The sequence below is a fragment of the Podarcis vaucheri genome (genome assembly GCF_965113315.1).
Source record: "Podarcis vaucheri genome assembly, chromosome: 11".
NCBI lineage: Eukaryota > Metazoa > Chordata > Lepidosauria > Squamata > Lacertidae > Podarcis > Podarcis vaucheri.
Genome location: NC_138749.1, coordinates 17,214,470 through 17,233,922, shown reverse-complemented (window position 1 = coordinate 17,233,922; position 19,453 = coordinate 17,214,470). Strand labels below are relative to the sequence as shown.

The 19,453-nt window shown below is 42.8% G+C and overlaps 1 protein-coding gene and 1 long non-coding RNA gene across 2 annotated transcripts in view; one reads left to right on the top strand and one right to left on the bottom strand.

The window, feature by feature from the left end:
- TARS1 (threonyl-tRNA synthetase 1) overlaps positions 1-19,453 on the bottom strand; it is a 212,162-nt gene that overhangs the window by 25,915 nt on the left and 166,794 nt on the right. The window lies entirely within an intron of this gene.
- LOC309514288 lies at positions 251-19,331 on the top strand. Its single transcript, XR_014211888.1, has 3 exons — positions 251-2,135; positions 13,146-13,296; positions 16,125-19,331. It is a non-coding gene; the product is annotated as an uncharacterized lncRNA (long non-coding RNA).

Sequence of the window (19,453 nt, the reverse complement as noted above, 5' to 3'; positions counted from 1 at the left end):
TTAGCAAGTTAAGGTATGAAGGTATGTGAAAAAGAAGCTAATTTTTGCAGGAGTCTCACCATTTTGTTTATAAAAATAATTATATCACTTTGTATGATACAATACTAGAACCATAGATGAGATTCTAAAACTAGAAAATAATTAGTGAAAAACAAACAAACAGGAAACAAAGTTATTTAAAGGAGAAATGAAAAACTGCAACAACTGGTAGATTCCGGAAAGATTATTATTAACATTATTATTAACATTATTAACATTACCAGTATGTAATAAATATAGCCAGGAGAGGGCAGTAAAGTTACACATTTCAGAATATAATCCTTTGTGACCTTGATTCTGTTTGGATTCATTTAACCTTTTTCCATTATGATTTTTTTTTTTTTTTTTTTTTGTTGCTGTTCTGTTTTGCAATCCTGGAAATTCACATGAAACTATTTCTTGGCATGGATCCAATACAAAGTGGCATTGTAGGCCAACCAGAACCAAGTCCAGATTAGAGAGAGAGAGAGAGAGAGAGTTGGGCAAAATTCATTCTTGATAGGTCCCCAACCTTGTTGGAGAGCCTTAGCAAGCTTTTTGCTACTGCTCACAGCCAGTGACATTATTCTGTAGCTAAGGGCTGCCATTTAAATTTCCCACAATGCCTCCCAAAAAGCCATACATCAGGGAATTGTGGGAAATTAAAAAGCAGCTAAACCCAGTTGCTTGGTGCTGCTCAGAGCACTGCAGTGCACGGGGGGGTGGGGAGAAATTCAAAAGGACCCAGAGTGCGGTGGCTCTTCCAAGATGCTAGAGCCCTGGGTTTGAATCCCCACTCAGCCATGGAGCTCACCGGGTGACCTTGGGCCAGTTACTTCCCCCCAGCCGAACCTACCTCACAGGACGGTTGTGGGGATTAAATGAGGAGGGAGAGAGCCACGAGAACCTTGAGCTCCTTGAAGAAGGTGGGATATAAATGCAACAAATAAATAAAAATAAATAACACGAGTTTGGAAAACCTCTGCCAATCAGGTTTGCTAAAGGCAAACTAGATGTGGCATTCATTTTGTGATTGCAATTAAAATGGCACTTTAAAAATGTAAATAGCAGCTATGGGGCAGCCTGAGCAGGTTTGGGACCATGTGGGGTAAAAGGAGGGCGTTAACACTTTCTCCTCCATTGTAGTAACAGTGAGAATCATCCCTGCTTTAGCAGTTTATTTGCATATGGAGGGAAACTTAATACATTCTAATGCATTCTGAATCTGCCCATAACATACAATCTAATCCTAGGTATGTTTGCTCAGAAGCAAGTCCCACAGAGTTCACTTTCTCCCAGGAAAACGTGCTTAGGATTGCAGCCCTCCTGGTTTCATTGATTCCCTTTATAATTTGACCACAAAATATCATCAATGTGTAAAAAACAAAAAAGGAACAGGGAAAAAACAACTGTGAATGTAGTGTGAATTGATTCTGCTTAGTAACATGGGACAAAAATGGATTCTGTTTATTAGTTTATCATACAAAAGTCCATCTGTGCCAATTTCTATGCATGGCTTTGGTATTTACTCTGTCTGCCCTGTGAGTGGCACCGAGGGGGCGGGAATGAGCACCGTTTGTCTTGTAGAAACCACAGCTGCCAAGCACAGAAAGGACAGTGATTTTTGTATAGGTGAAATGTCTTGGGTCAAATCCTAAGTGGGTGCAGACTGGTGTGAATATTGAGCTGTATCCATTTAGATCAAGTCTTATGTTAAATTTACTTTAAAACTGAGGTTGGAAAGACTGGCTGGAATTAGAATGTTATTGAGTTCACATTCTTCTTAAAACAGGCAGTAAAGAAAGTAGCCAGGAAAATACAATCCAAGGAAATAACAGTGTGAAAAATGGAAGCTGGTGAGCCAGACTAATGCCAGGAGCTTGAAATGGGGGTGTATGAGACCTTCTACAAATGGGGTAAGACGTCACTATTAAAATCAGTATGATGTATCTAGCTTTGAAGGCCCTTGGGTATATGCCATCTTCTTTTGAACCCAAGTTATGCCTAAACCATCCCAGGAAAACCACTTCTTCTAGCTAGGACATAAAGTGGGTTTTAATGTTTTCAATTAACATTTTATTCTGTGGAGCGAAGAGTGAGACTTCATCAGGAAATTCGTAAGTGAAGTTTCTTGATCTCAAACTGGCTTTTCAAACCCAAGAACTAGATGGGAATTTTGCAAGACTTCTTATGCCATCGCCTGTGTCTACCTAGTGTTATAAAAGTTTAACCGGAGACTTGTATTTCCTTTGGTTTTGAAGCATTAAAAAGTAGTCTAGTTAGATTTCTGGAAAAGGGGCTCTGGAAAATACATCAAGGACTTACTTCTGAGTAAACATGCCTAGAATTAGTTTGCCTGTTATAGGCAGATCCAGTACGCATTAGAAACATAGTTTCTCCAAAATACACGCTGCATGATTTTTTCCAAGTTACAAGATGTTACGTGGCTAGTTGTCTTTATCAAATGGTTCTCCCAAATGTGCTTAGCAATTTTAGAGAAATCATGTGAAGCTAAGACAGAAGCTTTTCTAGAAGTTTCAAGAATTTGTATTTAATTGGGGACTGTATTCCAAGCAGAAGCTCCTATTTATAATGGGCCAGATTACTGCACGTTGATTCTAGTTTTTGATCATATAATGATTCATCTTGCATACTGATGCTCCCTTTCCTCCCCTAACTTTTTGAGACCTGTTCTTCATCCTCCTCCTCCCCTCCCTCCTTCTTCCCCCTCTCTCTCCCTTTCCCCACCCACCTCTTTCTCTTTCATACCCCCGCTTACTCCCCGCCCCAGTAGGCCAAGAGGGAAAGATCTCTGCTGTTGTCAGAGGTCAGAACTGATTGCTTGCAGGCTCTAGGACTGCAGCTTGCCCACCCCGCTTCTGTAAATAAACCCAGATTCTACACCGTGAACCAGCTTTTGAAGTATTGGATGCCTGAGTGCATCTTACTTAGTAAGTGTTTTATCCTCATCAGAGATCCATGCCTTTGAATGCTTGATGGGATCGTTCCACCTATATTATGTTATTGGCTCAGGCATCACTCTCTACTGAAACACTTAGTTAGGATCGTGATCATCACACTGCAGGATGCATCAAGGCTGGAGGTGGTCGGATACTGACGGATCATAACAACACTAGGCCATACTAGGGAATACTGTGGTGTTAGTCTGTGTTTCTGGCTTGTTGTATCAACCTGGACCTGATGCTGTGACCACAGCTGGAAGCCTCCTGAAAGAAAGGATAGGAGTCAGCAAACTTTGTCAGCAGGGGGCCAGTCCACTGTCCCTCAGACCTTGTGGGGGGGCGGACTATATTTTTTGGGGGGAAATGAACGAATTCCTGTGTCCCACAAATAACCCAGAGATGCATTTTAAATAAAAGCACACATTCTACTCATGTAAAAACATGCCAATTCCTGAACCATCAGCAGGCCGGATTTAGAAGGCGATTCAGCTGGATCCAGACTCCGGGCCTTAGTTTGCCTACCCATGGTCTAAGGAATCACAAATCACCTTCTCAGTTCTCTTCTTCTGACGTGTCTTAAGTCCAGCTATCTATCTAGGAAACTTGGTGGGATTCTGAGACAGCTGTCTGAGATACTTTTCTTAAAACTACTTAAAGGTAGAAATCAGAGGCATCATTTTTTTTATCTATAGCTTCTGCTGAAATACTGTATTGTACATGTTTCATGATGCTGTTGGGAGCAGTGTCTCAAAAGGGACTTTGCAAAAAGCAGTGGCAACCACTGGTTCAGAGACTGCTGCTATGTGGTAAAGGTAAAGAGACCCCTGACCGTTAAATCCAGTCGCGGACAACTCTGGGGTTGCGGCGCTCATCTCACTTTACTGGCCGAGGGAGCTGGCATTTGTCCTCAGACAGCTTCCGGGTCATGTGGCCAGCATGACTAAGCAGCTTCTGGCGAACCAGAGTAGTGCACGGAAACGCCGTTTACCTTCCCGCTGGAGTGGTACCTATTTATCTACTTGCACTTTGACGTGCTTTCGAACTGCTAGGCTGGCAGGAACAGGGACTGAGCAATGGGAACTCACCCCATTGCGGGGATTCGAACCGCCGACCTTCCGATCGGCAAGCCCTAGGCTCTGTGGTTTAGACCACAGCACCACCCAGGTCCCAGGTCTTCTATGTGATAGGGAGGCCATATACCTTACTTTACCGAGATCAGTCCTCTATTTGAAGGGTTAATTCCAGGTCCAGTTGAAAGATAAAGAACCCTCAGAAGGAAGAGCAAGAAGGGCCTTGAAGTTGCAACTGGAGCAGATTGAGCAGGTCCACAGGTCACTTGGGCAGCCTTTGCCATCATGTCAAGATGTACTGTCTCTTAAAATTATAGTAAGTATTTCTAAATTACATCTAAACTATCATGTGCAAATTTTATGCACATCTGTGGTCCCTTCTGTCCTTTTTTCCTGGTGATTCTTTGGGGTGTTTGGTGCAATGCATACATGGGCAGCCACTTGAAGGCTGGACCTAAACTCTTTACACTTTCTAGAGCTCTCTGGAATGTTCTTCAGGACTGCCCTGAAAGGTGTTGGTCCCATCTATGTAATTGCACTGAGACAACGAAGTGAACTCCAGCAACCTTCCTTTCACAATGACGAAACAAGCAAGCAAACAAACAAACAAAGAAACAAGAAAGATCGCAGAAATTTAAATGCCATCCAAAATTCTTATTGCTAGTTATGTGGATGCTTTCTACTCCATTGCATCTGCTTGGTGGAGAAATGATTGACCTATACTCTCAAAAATAAGAATGTGGGAAAGTCTGTGAACTTCAAGAGTTATGCTGGCAATGTTTTGCTGGTATTTCTCCACAGGAAGGCTTAGCTGACATTGGAAGAATGGGTGAAAGAGCAGAGAGCACCAAGTACCATCCAAATTTGATTAGGCTTTTTGCCACTTCCAGAATCAGAACTTTGGTCCACAATAAATTCTTCTTGCTGGAAACCTGCAATGCCCCCCTCCCCAAATCACTCCATGTGACTGGAGATCACAAGGCTCCCTATTGGAAATATTCTCATCAGCGATTTCAGGAAAGTTAGCTAATGTGAAGCATGCTTGTGTAATTCCCATGATGGGCACTGATAACTGAGGCCTGTTCTGTGTGCCAGCAGAGAGTTAAAGGGAGCCTGGTGACATCCTACAGCTCAGCTGCATGCCAAAAGTAGATGTTGTATAGAATGAAATGCCATTCACCATGCTTTGCTACCCTTGTTTCCAAAACTGCCAACATCTGAAGAAAACTTAAAGCCAAAAGAGGGAAATTAACGACCTGGCTCTGGGGCCTGAGCCCACACAGCTATCTATTAAAGTTGCAAGATTTATTGCCCTAGTACCCAAGTTAAAACTGGCAATGCGGTCAGCGAGAAAGGATAAGCACAATGCCAAGAAGGTTGCTAGCTAACCACGAGAAGAAAAAGAAATGCTTCCTTGGCCGCCTTCTTCTTTTTTGCTTTTTGGCCAGTTGAGGCAAGTCCCCCCCCTCCCCAGGTGGTGGGTGGGTGTGGGTGTACTTAGTTATGTACCTTTTACAATTGGCTCCCATGCTTGCAAAAAAACAACACCTGGTTTCTGCCTTAGATCTATCCAAAATTGCTATCCTGGCTCCATCACTGGGTAGGATGTCCAAAAGAGAGAAAACACATAACGCAAATAAGAGAAAGGGCATGGGTTTGCATAAAATCTGCATGTGCTCATTTATATGTGTAGCGCAGGTGGCGCTGTGGTCTAAACCACTGAGCCTCTTGGGCTTGCCGATCAGAAGGTCAGTGGTTCGAATCCCCTCGACGGGGTGAGCTCCTGTTGCTCAGTCCCTGCTCCTGCCAACCTAGCAGTTCGAAAGCACACCAAAAAAAGTGCAAGTAGATAAACAGGTACCGCTCCAGCGGGAAGTTAAACGGTGTTTCTGTGTGCTGCTCTGGTTCACCAGAAGTGGCTTAGTCATGCCGGCCACATGACCCGGAAGCTGTCTGCGGACAAATGCCGGCTCCCTCGGCCTACAGAGCGAGATGAGCGCCGCAACCCCAGAGTCGTCTGTAACTGGACTTAACTGTCAGGGGCCTTTTACCTTTTTAAACTATATTTACATAGAAATATCTATATCCATAGTGATGAAGCCTGTGGCTTCAAATATAGGGTTCTTTAGTTTAAATAAAGGGCTGTCCTCTGATAGTCCTTCAGAGAGAAGGGGGTTGTCTGTAAAATAGGCAACACTAGTAGGGGCCCACCACAGAACAGGTTTGCTGAGGAGTTGCCTCAAGGCTAGAGTTGACCCTGTTTCTCTCTCAAGAGTAATATTATTATTAATATAATAATAATAATTTACCCCGCCCATCTGGCTGGGCTTCCCCAGCCACTCTGGGCGGCTTCCAAAAGAATATTAAAATACTATAATACATCAAACATTAAAAGCTTCCCGAAACAGGGCTGCCTTCAGATGTCTTCTAAAAGCCTGGTAGTTGTTGTTCTCTTTGACATCTGGTGGGAGGGCGTTCCACAGGGAAGGCGCCACTACCGAGAAGGCCCTCTGCCTGGTTCCCTGTAACTTGGCTTCTCGCAGTGAGGGAACCGCCAGAAGGCCCTCAGTGCTGGACCTCAGTGTCCAGGTAGAACGATGGGGGGGGAGACGCTCCTTCAGATATACTGGACCAAGGCCGTTTAGGGCTTTAAAGGTCAGCACCAACACTTTAAATTGTGCTCGGAAACGTACTGGGAGCCAATGTAGGTCTTTCAAGACCGGTGTTATGTGATCTCTGCGGCCGCTCCCAGTCACCAGTCTAGCTGCCGCATTCTGGATTAGTTGTAGTTTCCGGGTCACCTTCAAAGGTAGCCCCACGTAGAGCGCATTATTATTATTATTATTATTATTATTATTATTATTATTATTATTACCCCGCCCATCTGGCTGAGTTTCCCCAGCAACTCTGGGCAGCTTCCAACAAAAGATTAAAAATACATCAAAACATCAGTCATTAAAAACTTCCCACCTACGTGACTCTTGAGTGGATGCTGCTGAAGTAAAGCAGGCCCAAGTCGAGTCAGTGCCTAAATAGAAGACCACCTCAGGAAAGCACGCATGCTGCTTTAGGTTCTGCAGAAGAAAGGCAGGTTATAAATGCCATAAATAAATAAATGTGCCCTCGCATCCCAGCATACGTAGCGAGTGAAATGTCAGGCTGTGAACTGCATGTAGGGAGAACTCTGTGAAACTCGCAAGCTGGTGCCCTTCTGCCAACACAAGTTGTTCCAGTTGAAAAGGCATAACCCTCCCTACTTGGCAACAGCGCTATATTCCACAGTTCTCTCGTGAGGCGAACAAGCTGTAAATTCTTCCCCCTCCACTTCCTTCCACTGTAGTACCTCATCTCCACATTTTTTATTTTAATTTATTTGGTACTCTGACTAGAAACCCTTAGGAACTCTTCCTCCCACCACCCCGCAATAACATTTTAAATTAAGAAGCGAACAGTAAAAGAAGGCAAATGGGAAGAAAACAATTGTTTATTGGAAAACATCTGTTTGCCTTTAAGGTAATGTAAAAAATTTACAGTGGATTGCTAAGCAATGTCTTCTGTATTTATAGTTCTGCTTCATTTTCCATTCGCGTATATGACATTAGGGGGTTCCGTGACAAACACCACAAATTGTGTTTGGAGATGAAGTTTGTTTTCACTCTGGCCTGGATTTCAGCAAGACTTTTTTCTTTTTCTTTTTTCAAAATTAAACCATCTACAGAATGGCACATCTGTTGAGGCTGCCTGAGGACACGGAGCTTGATAAATGTCTACATTTTTTCAGACGTGGGAACTCTTGGGCAAAGCGGGATGCCTGCTTTGGCCATTTGCATGCCAGTACCCAGTGTGCTTTTTCAGCTCACAGCAATTGGATTGTTGTGTCTCAGTCCTCGGGATAAAGCAAAAAGTTCAAGCCTGTTTGTGCAGTGCGGGCACACAGAATGCTTTTTCAACAGTGCAGCCTTTTAAACAATTTCTTGTGTGGTCACCTTCTTGGACTACTGCTCCGAAGCTGGCCACATGATTTCAAAATCTGTTTTGCTGGGTATGCTGCCTGAAAAATCAGCAGAAATCTGGGCGCGTGACAAGACTTACTGGCTCTGCTGCCATCGCCTGACCAATTCCACGTGAATCAAGTCACTCTGGGGCATCATTTCCCACTGAACAACGTGGAATTTGTAGTTTCCTGTGGCCCCAGTTCCATTCAGGAAGTAGAGGAAGCTCAAGGCCCAGTGTTACTCAACAGGAAATAATGCTTCTGAGCATGCCCAGGAACAGCAGGCCTGGTTAAGGATCAAGACTACTTTCTCTAGTGAGCACTCCTCTGTTTTCTTTGGTTTTTGATTGAGAAGGGGTTGCAGTGGCTAGCAGAGAGGGACAGCTAGGAGTGGGGACAAATCCCACTATTAATCGCCATGTGGACACCTCAATCAATGCCAAGGCTAAAAGGAAAATGGAAAACTGGGATTCTTAAGCAATAACGTAAAACATCTTGGAGCATCAGCAAGCAGATTCTCTTAGTTTTTCCTCTTACTTGAGTCAACAGTATTTGGTCTACCTTTGTTGCACCCTCACTGCTTTGAGCTTCTGTGTTTTATTTGATGATGTGAGCCTTTCTTATTCACACGCTACGTCCATAATGGAGCCCATTGCTGATTCTTCAGCAGTTTGACTCCACCCCCAGAGGCCCACTTCATTGTCTCTTGAGACAGACGAATGCCAACAAAAAGTTTGGGGATGGTCTCAGACTAATAATGGAACCCAGTTTTTCCACCCAGGATAAATAGAAAACAGGTTTCACACAGTCTCATATGTGTTACTCACGATCTAAGACTCATGATCTGAACTTCAAATGTGCACTGAAACATTTGGTTTGGATTAACTCTTAATATGGCATCTGCACAGTCTTCACATTTCCAGTCTGCCAGTTTGGGGGCAACAGCCTGATTCTGCACAGAGACTTTACAGGTGGACGGAGAGATCAAAAACGAGTTGATCAAAGCACTCAATTTTTATATCCCACTTACTGTGTTTTGCTTAGCCAGACTGTCATACTTAAGGCTCTTTCTGAGAAAGGCTTCTGCTGCAAAAATGACACAAAGCAGTGCAGCTTGTAGTGGAATCCAACATCTTTCTCTTGTCTGCTGTTTCTTCTCCTGTCTTCTATTTAAGCGAACAATTCTGGCTGTTTACATCAATTGTTACTCTGCTGTTGCAAATGAAACGCATGCACATCACATCCGAAACCATTGTGCCAACAAACCTGTTTAGACAAACGTTCTTCTGATCTCCTTATCTAAAGCTCCTGCTTTTAATGGCTGTTTTAACCAGTTTAATGTTTAACGGGCTTCTTTTGTTGCACGCTTTAATTGTGGGTGCTTACTTTAATGTATTGATAGAATTATTTCACAGTGCGTTTTAATTATATGTGATCATTCATTGTTATTTTGGGGTCATTAGTTTTATGCTTCTAAAGTGCTTAAAGGCCACTTTGGCCATTGGGCCGCATATAATGAAATAAATAAAGCAAATCGTGGATCAAGGCAGAGAGCTGCCTGTGGCTGTCCTTAGCGAGGAGGGCTTCCCCACACCTGTACCCACTAGTGCTGTAGTTCTTCCACGTTTCAGTTGATGATGCCTTTGGAGGTCTCTTTGTGAGAGCTGAGCAGCATGTACTCTCTCCTGCCCCTTGCTGGCTAGCGCAGGATCATCTTTTGCCAGGATAATCAGAGCATTGGGACTGAAATATAGAGGTACCTCGGGTTACATACCCTTCAGGTTACATACGCTTCAGGTCACAGACTCTGCTAATCCAGAAATATTACCTCGGGTTAAGAACTTTGCTTCAGGGTGAGAACAGAAATCGTGCAGCGGTAGCGCAGCGGCAGCAGGAGGCCCCATTAGATAAAGTGGTGCTTCAGGTTAAGTACAGTTTCAGGTTAAGAACAGACCTCTGGAACGAATTAAGTTCTTAACACGAGGTACCACTGTATTTTAATAACGACCTGAATGTTTAGAAACATGAACTACTCCTGCTATGCCATATAGCACTGTACTTTCTAGTGTAAAAAAGTAAAAGTAAAGGGACCCCTGACCAGACGACTCTGGGGTTGCGACGCTCATCTCGCTTTACTGGCCGAGGGAGCCGGCGTACAGCTTCCGGGTCACGTGGCCAGCATGACCAAGCTGCTTTTGGCGAACCAGAGCAACGCACCGAAACGCCATTTACCTTCCTGCCAGAGTGCTACCTATACAGGGATTCAAACCGCCAACCTTCTGATCAGCAAGCCCTAGGCTCTGTGGTTTAACCCACAGTGCCACCCACATCCCTCTACTTTCTAGTGTACTGTTGTGTAAAACACATGCAGAACCCTGCATCTTTTGTCCTCTACTCTGCGTTAATGAGGGTACACACAGGAAGGTGATGGATGGTTGGTGAAAGAGCCTGTGTGAGAGGCAGGGAAGGGAAGATCTCCCAGGGTGGGAGGCTGGGAGAAGAAAGAGAAGCTCCCAGGTGAGAGCTGGGAGGGTTCACCCCCTTCTGTGTGAGACAAAGTGGGAGAATTGCATGGCAAAATTTAGAGAAGTGTAAAGGGTGGCTCTGTTTTGGCTGATGAAGGATGGCTGTGTTTTGGTTCCTTAACTGAGGCATATCATCATTATTATTACCATTAATCAAATTTTTAATAGAAAATAAATAATCAAAGACCACAGGGCAGTTTGCAACATTATAATAGCAGTGCAATATAAAACAGTTGTCTTTAACATCCCGTAAAACAACAAGCTTTAACACCAACAATATAAGAATCCCTAACAAATACCAATGGCTGCAGCAAATAATCATGCCAACAGGCCCCATTATAGTGTCAGGGTCTGGGGGAGTAGATGTCTTGAGCTGATCTGAAACTCAGCAATGAAGGTAAATTCCAGGGGCAGGGAATTCTAAAAGTGGGGGCCCTGTTATCGCTGGCAGGATGCAAGAAGGGCCCCTTAAATATTGCAGCTCAAATATTTCTGAAGTATGACTTTTCTGTTATTATAAAGATGAGAGATGGGAAAACCTGTGGACCCTCCAGATGTTGCTTGGCTTCTACTCTCACCACCTCCAGCCAGCATAGCCAATAGGGATGGTGAGAATTGAAATCCAGCAACATCTGGAGGGCCATAGCTTCCCCATCTCTGATCTAGATTAGAACATATAAAAGGAAATGTGTGCAATCGTGTGAAAAAAGAAGTAACAATTTGATATTGCTCTCCATTTTGGCCTTCCTTCACATCAGCCTATAGGGGGAGCCCTGCTTTCAGCAAATCCTTTCATTTCTTTTCATCTCAGGGGAGATTTGCAAATGACTTGCCAACGTGAGTTGGAGAAAGCTGCAAAATTTAGGAATAAAGCATTCAGGCCACATCCCATGCCAGTTTCCCCCTTGATATTAAAATATGTGGATCACGCATGACTTTAGAATCAAAACAAAGCAATACAAAATGCTAAACCATGTCTGTTCAAGAGGGGTACCCAGGCAGCGTCAAAGGATCAGACTGCAATGTTCTGCTTCTCAGTAGCTGACATTCATTTTTACTATGTCTTAGAATCATAAAATTGTAGGGTTGGAAGGGACCACAACAGTGATCAAGTCCAATCCCCTGCAGGAATATCAACTAGAGATCATATATAACATTAAGGTAAATGTACCCCTGCAGTTCGAAAGCACCCCCGGGGGCAAGTAGATAAATAGGTACCGCTTACCAGCGGGAAGGTAAACGGCGTTCCGTGTGCGGCTCTGGCTCGCCAGAGCAGCGTTGTCACGCTGGCCACGTGACCCGGAAGTGTCTTCGGACAGCGCTGGCCCCCGGCCAATAGATGTGAGATGGGCGCACAAACCCCAGAGTCTGTCAAGACTGGCCCGTTTGGGCAGGGGTACCTTTACCTTTACCTTTACCCCTGCCAGTACGGGCCAATCGTGTCCGACTCTAGGGTTGTGCGCCCATCTCACTTAAGAGGCCGGGGGCCAGCGCTGTCCGGAGACACTTCCGGGTCACGTGGCCAGTATGACGAAGCTGCTCTGGCGAGCCAGCACCAGCGCAGCACACGGAAACGCCGTTTACCTTCCCGCTATAAAGCGGTTCCTATTTATCTACTTGCACTTAGGGGTGCTTTCGAACTGCTAGGTGGGCAGGAGCTGGGACCGAAAGACGGGAGCTCACCCCGCCACGGGGATTCAAACCGCCAACCATACGATCGGCAAGTCCTAGGCACTGAGGTTTTACCCACAGCGCCACCCGCGTCCCCATATAACATTAAACCTCTTCTTAAAAACCTCAAAGGAAGAGAGTCCACACTGTCCCAAGGGCAGTGTTGAGCAGTTCTTACTGACAAAAAGTTCTTCCTGGTGTTTAGCCAGAATCTCCTTTCTTAACTTGAATCCATTGGTTTGGGTCCTACCCTCCAGAGCTTGCACCAGAGCTTGTGGCAGCCCTTTAGATATTTGAAGATGGCTATCATATCTCCTCTCAAACTCCTCTTTCCCAGGCTAAACATATCCAACTCCTTCAACCCTTCTCATAAGGCTTGGTTTCCATATCCATTATCATCTTTGGTAAATGCTGGGTATATGTTCTGGAATGGGCCCACTGATGTCAACAAAACCAGTCCAGAAAAAGTAGTTCATGAATTATTATACTTTAGCACCTGATGAGAAATTTGTTTTAAAAAGAAAAAAATTAATTTTAAGCTGTTTCAGTAAAACTTTTGTCTATGTGTGCCTTTTGTTTTTTCAGACTATGGATATGAGAAAAGGTGTTCCTATGATCCCCTTAGTAAGAGACATTTAAATCACATTTGCAGCTCTTATGGTGGGAATTCAGTAGAGAAAGCAGAAAAGGCATTTGTAATGCAAATGCACATCCTGGGAAAACAAACTTATGTGGATCCATGAAAGCCTCTGCTGTGAAAATGTTCCCTGCCTTCAACATTTAATGACTGTCTGTCAAGCAGAGAGTATTTCCCTTTCATTATTTTTTTTTAAACTGGACACAAATGAAGAACAAAAACAGCACATGGTATTTCCTTTTAAGTCATGATATTTGCTGAACACAGGCAGCCTCATCCTCGGGTGAATCTGAACCACTACAAGACTGAATTTAGGACAGGTGTCAGTACCCTACAACGTCTTTTGTCAAGCCAAACCCATGATTGCCCACTTTTGTGGCATACACAGGGGGATTCAACTTGAGTGCTGATCTGCCAGGTAAATATCAGATAATTTTGTGGTACTGATCTGTAATTTTGTATTATATCCCATCACTCTTAATGGCAAACTCAGTTCCCCAGTACAGTCAGAGATGGCAGGGAGAAACAAGATGATATCAGCATGTTTGGTGAGATTCTGCCGTTTGCACTAGTTAAAATAATAACAATAATTTAAACCCTGCCCCTGCTGTTGCTTTTTTTTACTAGTCTCACTTGTTAATTCTATATGGAATTTCTGGATGTTGTCCTCTGTTATGGCTAGGTTTCATAGTTTATATTTTTCAAAAGAAAATGCTGAAAACGAATGTGAATTTGTATTAATAACATTAAAATTGTCACTCAGCATCTCCCCATTTATCTCCCCATGTTGATCTTGCTGCAACTATTGCGTAAGAGACATTTCACTGAAACTTCAGTTTCCATGACCAAATTGCTGTGTTGACAATGTGGGCAGAGTAGATTCACTCCTGGTGAAGCTGTTGTGCCATTCATTCACCATGTGTCCAGTTGTGATCCTGGCCACATTACATGTGCATAGAGTTCCAAAAACAGGCTCATAGAAAAGCAGTTGTGTGGCTATATTGCCTTATGGTGGACTCTGCTTGGACCCACCAAAACTCACATTCTCAGGATGCCAATTTGGTGGTGTGTCTTTTTCTGAGTAAGGAATCCTCCTGACATATTTATCATTCACTTTTCCAAATAAGGGCATATTCCATAAGGGGGCATTATATTGCAAAGAGGGCATTCAGATCTGTTTTTTTCTGTGTGCATGCTAGCTTCTACATATTCCTTGGTGTGTCTCTCCCCCCCCCTCCCCGCCCAGTCTTATATATTGCTGTTCTGCCGCTTGCCATCCACACCACTGGGCAGATCTTGATGAAACATATCCACAGGTGTTTGTTTTTGTCCCTCCCCATTGTCAGTTTAGTTGCAGTTGCAGTATGTGCACTGGGCTTGTTGATTATAGTTTTGGTTCTAATGGTTTAGAAAATATCTTTTTTATCACTCTAGCACAAGATGACTGTCTCTAAGGTAGTCCCTTCCATGTAGTGGATAGACATCTTGAGAGAACAGCTCAGCCTAATCAGTTGTTGAGCATGCCTACAGCCTGTGCAGATTATTAAAGAGAGGAATGTTCCTATTGTTTGCGCTTTCAGAAACAAAATAGCTAGGGTTGTGCTCAAGCAGGGAGCAAATGGAAGTGGGGGTGCTGAAAGTTTACCACACACATGACAAACTGCCCATCAAAAATAAAAATAAAAATGCTAACAAGTTTACACATCAGCAGTCCCTGTAGTAGATATATAACAGGTTATTTTAATTTACTGGATTTTATTTTCTTTATTTATTTTTGCATAAAGGGGAAATCCAGATTTAACAAATTAAAAAGCATGGGCTGGAATTTTGATAGCATCGCTGTTGTGCAGATGCTGCCAAAAATAATAATAATGCATGCATGAGCAGCACTGATTGCACAATAAACTCACACCTGATAGTGTATTTAGAAAGTTTAGGGTGTTGTTTAATGGCAAATTCCTAGATCATTTTGAAATAATTTGTAGTAATAAATGTTGAAATGTAATTCCTGTAAAGTTCTCTTGACCTTTGCCCTTCTGCATCTTATTTTATACCCTAAATCATATATATCATAAATATTATATCAAATATTTATGATTGTCACTCTGCTGGTATTTCATTATATTCTACATACAAGGAAATAATAACATGTTCAATATTCGATTTGGAGCTGCAATTCTGGTTTTCAGCTGAATCTCAATATTGATTGGAATTCAGGCCTAATAACTATACATTATGCCCTCACAGCTTGTAATAAAACAAGAAAACAATTAAGCCTCAAGGAGAAATCTATAGCTATCAGTAACAATTAATTGCACATTTATTCCAAAGCCATTTAAAATGATTTAGTTTAATTAATTCAACAAAACTGATGAACTTGATCTGGTGATACCAGCTTTTCAATGTCTTGATAGTCTTTTACACATCGAGCACCTCTCTGCCACCCACTTGTGTCGGCACCCTGCTAATCCCACAGCCCCCTTTTGTTGTTGTTATTTAGTCGTTTAGTCGTGTCCGCCTCTTCGTTACCCCCTGGACCAGAACATGCCAGGCACTCCTGTCTTCCACTGCCTCCCGCAGTTTGGTCTAACTCATACTGGTAGCTTCGAGAACACTGTCCAACCATCTCGTCCTCTGTCGTCCCCTTCTTCTTGTGCCCCCCATCTTTCCCAACATCAGGGTCTTTTCCAGGAAGTCTTCTCTTCTCATGAGGTGGGCAAAGTATTGGAGCCTCAGCTGCAGGATCTGTCCTTCCAGTGAGCGCTCAGGGCTGATTTCCTTAAGAATGGAAACTCTCAAGAGTCTCCTCCAGCACCATAATTCAAAAACAGCCCCCTTTGGTAAACACTAATTCAGAGTGAGGTTAATGACTGAATTGCCTAGCTGACGATCCTTGTGTGGAACTGGGCAGGAGTGTGACCACACTAATATTCAAAGACCTCCCAGAGGTATTTGATACAATAGAACCATCTAATCTTCCTAGACTGCCAGTTTACTTTAATTTGGGGGGATACTACTTTGCAGTAGCTAGCTACCAGAAAGTAGCACTAAGTGTCTGCTGCTCTCTCCCATGGGCTCTGACCTGCGGAGTATCTCCCAGTGCCATCTTATCCCTGGTACTTTTTAATATCACATGCAACTGCTGGGAAATATCATTTGGAAACCTGGAGTACGGTGTCATCAATATAGTAATCAATATGCAGGTCTTAAAAAGGCAATGTTTCATTTCGAATCCTTTCTTATCAGGATGCTCTGAGGATATGTGGGATTGAAGGTATGAGCTGGATGAGGTCCAAGAAACAAGTTTATCCAGACATGACAGAACTGGTTATGGTGGCAGAATGATGCATGCCTAAAAAGTGTATCTTCAACATGAAACATTTGGAAAGCTCTGTTGAATACCATCCCTAGTTTTGACTGTCATTGATGCAGTTACATTTGGCTTTGTTTGATATTTATATGTAGCTTTTCCAACAACCACATTGAGCTTGTATAATCCATAATGTGACAGTGTATTTGTACCCTGCTCTTCTATTGAAAGTCATTTTCTTTTGTGATGAATTTTAATTGTTCTTATTCTTTGAACATTTCTTAACATTTTATGTACGCCACTTAGAAATATGTAAATGCAAGTACAACAAACAGTTTCTAACGCAGTAACACTTCCCCAGTCCATCACTCAACCCAGGTCACCCAAGACAACCTAGGCAGTTCCCAGACCGGACCTAAAACCAGTCTGGAAATGGATCCAAATAATGTTTGGCTCAGCAAATCCTGGAGCTGCATCACATGTTCACCTTACTGCTTTAAGCAGCCATTATGGCATCCCTGTGGATGGCCTTACTTCAAAGTCTGTCCATGTTCTCAGTACCAATAATATTAACTCAGGCTTCCTCAAACTCAGCCCTCCAGATGTTTTTAGCCTACAACTCCCATGATCCCTAGCTAGCAGGACCAGTGGTCAGGAATGATGGGAATTGCAGTCTCAAAACACCCAGAGGGCCAAGTTAGAGGAAGCCTGTATTAAGGGCTTTTTAAAATTGATGTGAGTTCAAAGACCAAATAAGCATAGAATCTGGAACATTGTAAGCTCTGGGAGGGTGCAGAGTTTTCTGTTTCTGTAGATTTCTTAAGAGGTGAGGCTGAATCGCTACAGCAGCAAGCTGTAGTAATTCCCTTTCCTGCCACCTGCTCTGTCCACAGAAAGTTTTTCCAGAGCTGATTATTTTCTGAAAACCCTCTACCATCTAAAATAAGGGAATAAATGAAATAATTTTTGCAGGGATTCTTGGGCCATTGCAAAAAGATATCTGTAAAAGTACCTAGATTTTTTGACTTCTAACAAAATATAAATAAACCAGTCTGTGTAATGCTGGCACAAGGAACTGCATTGATTTCCACTGCAACACATAACTGACTTCAGTATAACTGGTAAATGGCTGTGTGGCACATTGTTCTTCCTTATCAGAAATTGGCAAATCACCATATGATGATTTTTATGAAGCATTCCTTCTTAATGAATGTTTTAAAAGTACAATCCTGTATCTTACTGAGTAAAACCCATTCAATTCAATTGGGCTTACTCCCAGCTACAAGGGACTTGGATTGCTACTGCCTTAATTACGTACCAGTAGTCAAACAACTTACTCAGGAGTACTTCTGTTGATTTCAATGGAATCCCATCATTTTTCATTTTTGTGAAGTGCTTTGGGCATTTTGTGCATATTGGAAAGGTGACATTGCAACAACTTAATTAATATCCTACTGAAGCCAGCAACACATTCCCCCATGTTTTCCATAAATTGTAATAGGATACAGTTTGAGAATTGTTGCTTAGAGAACATCATTCTAAATGTACTCAAAACCAAATGTTTTGTTTTTTTCCTTCATGGAAAATGCTGATTTAAAAATAAAACACAAGCTCTTTCAACTGGGAAAGGAAACACTTGGAGACTCACTTTCATGCTGCTTTTAATTAGAAACTTGCCGAAAATAAACACTGAAAATGTCATTCATACACAATAAATACCGAAAATGTCAAAAATGCCACTCAGCAGCCATGTTTCTTTATAGCAGGAAACTGTTTGCTCTGTAAATTGTGGAGCTGCTCAGACTTCTCTTGTACACGAACCTTCTCCATGGAGTAGATTTGCTACACAGAGATGCATATTGGAAAGAAGCACTATGTGTGTGCTTTCTGTAGGGACTGAATTATCTTGCTGGATTTTCCCTGTCAAATCCAAAAAGCAGAATATATCTTATCCTTCCAGCTCCTCTTATAAAATTTGGAATCATTCAATTAGTCTACAACATGTGGGATTTGCAACCAAATGTAATGCGGTATACTTGATACTTAGCCTGAACATTGGCAATAGAGTGGATTCTTGTTACAGCCATGCCTTCCTTAACGCAGCGACCTCATTTACAGTGAAGTGTAGCTTGCAACTGAGGCTGCTTTCAATTAAATCGCTTAGATTGTGCTTGACGCCTTGGTCTTGGTTGCAGGTGGCAAATCAGCACTGCCATCAAAAAGTCAGGATAGTGACTCCTCATTGCATGTGAACAGGCGGAGGAAACCCCATACATGATGAATCTACAAAGGGATAAATGTTTTAAATACATACTGATCTTTATTTTTGTGTTGCACTGTATATGATTCCATGTAAACTTCCCTGAAATCTAATAGGATGAAGGGACATTTGAACTTCTAATAGGAAGTATAAATATTCTAATGAAATAAAATTAATTATTATCATGTGTGGAAATGTTTCCAAAGCATACCTTACTTACATGTCCATCTCACTGAAATGAAGAAAGTAAGAGCCCTGCTGGATCAGACCAAAGTCTCATGTACTGTAGTCAGAAATCCTTTTCTCAGTGGTCTAGCCACTGGGCGGGACATGGAAAGTGTAATGCTGCAGGTCAACAAAAGAGGTTTAAAGACTCTCTCAAGGCAAATCTTTAAAAAATGTAGCATAAACACTGACAATTGGGGAACACTGGCCTGCAAGTGCTCCAATTCGAGAACAGCCTGTACCAAGTGTCATAGACTTTGCAGATGCTCAAACTCAGGATGAAAGTGAGAAATGTGCTAAGAAGGCACATTTGGCAAACCCTCACCGTGATCAACTCCTGCCCAGAAACCTATGTCCCCACTGTGGAAGGACGTGTGGATCCAGAATCAGCCTCCACGGTCACTTGCTGTTAAAACCGTGTCCATGGAAGGCAATCTTACTTGGCTATGAGTGATCACCAAGGAAAGAAACAGGTGACAAATTAATAGAGGACTTCCTTGTATGCAAATAACAGAAATGTGAAAGTCTTTACATCCAAAAACATTCATGCAAATATTAAAGAAGAGTAAGTTTCTAGTCCTCATGGGGGAGTTGGAGGGTGGCGGGAAGCAGATACTCTTTAAATGTGTACAGCTACGAACTACGGCTATAGCTCTGGAGTCCTTCTTCCCAAGGTACAGTGGTGCCTCGCAAGACGAAATTAATCCGTTCCGCGAGTCTCTTTGTCTTGCGGTTTTTTCGTCTTGCGAAGCACGGCTATTAGCGGCTTATCGGCTATTA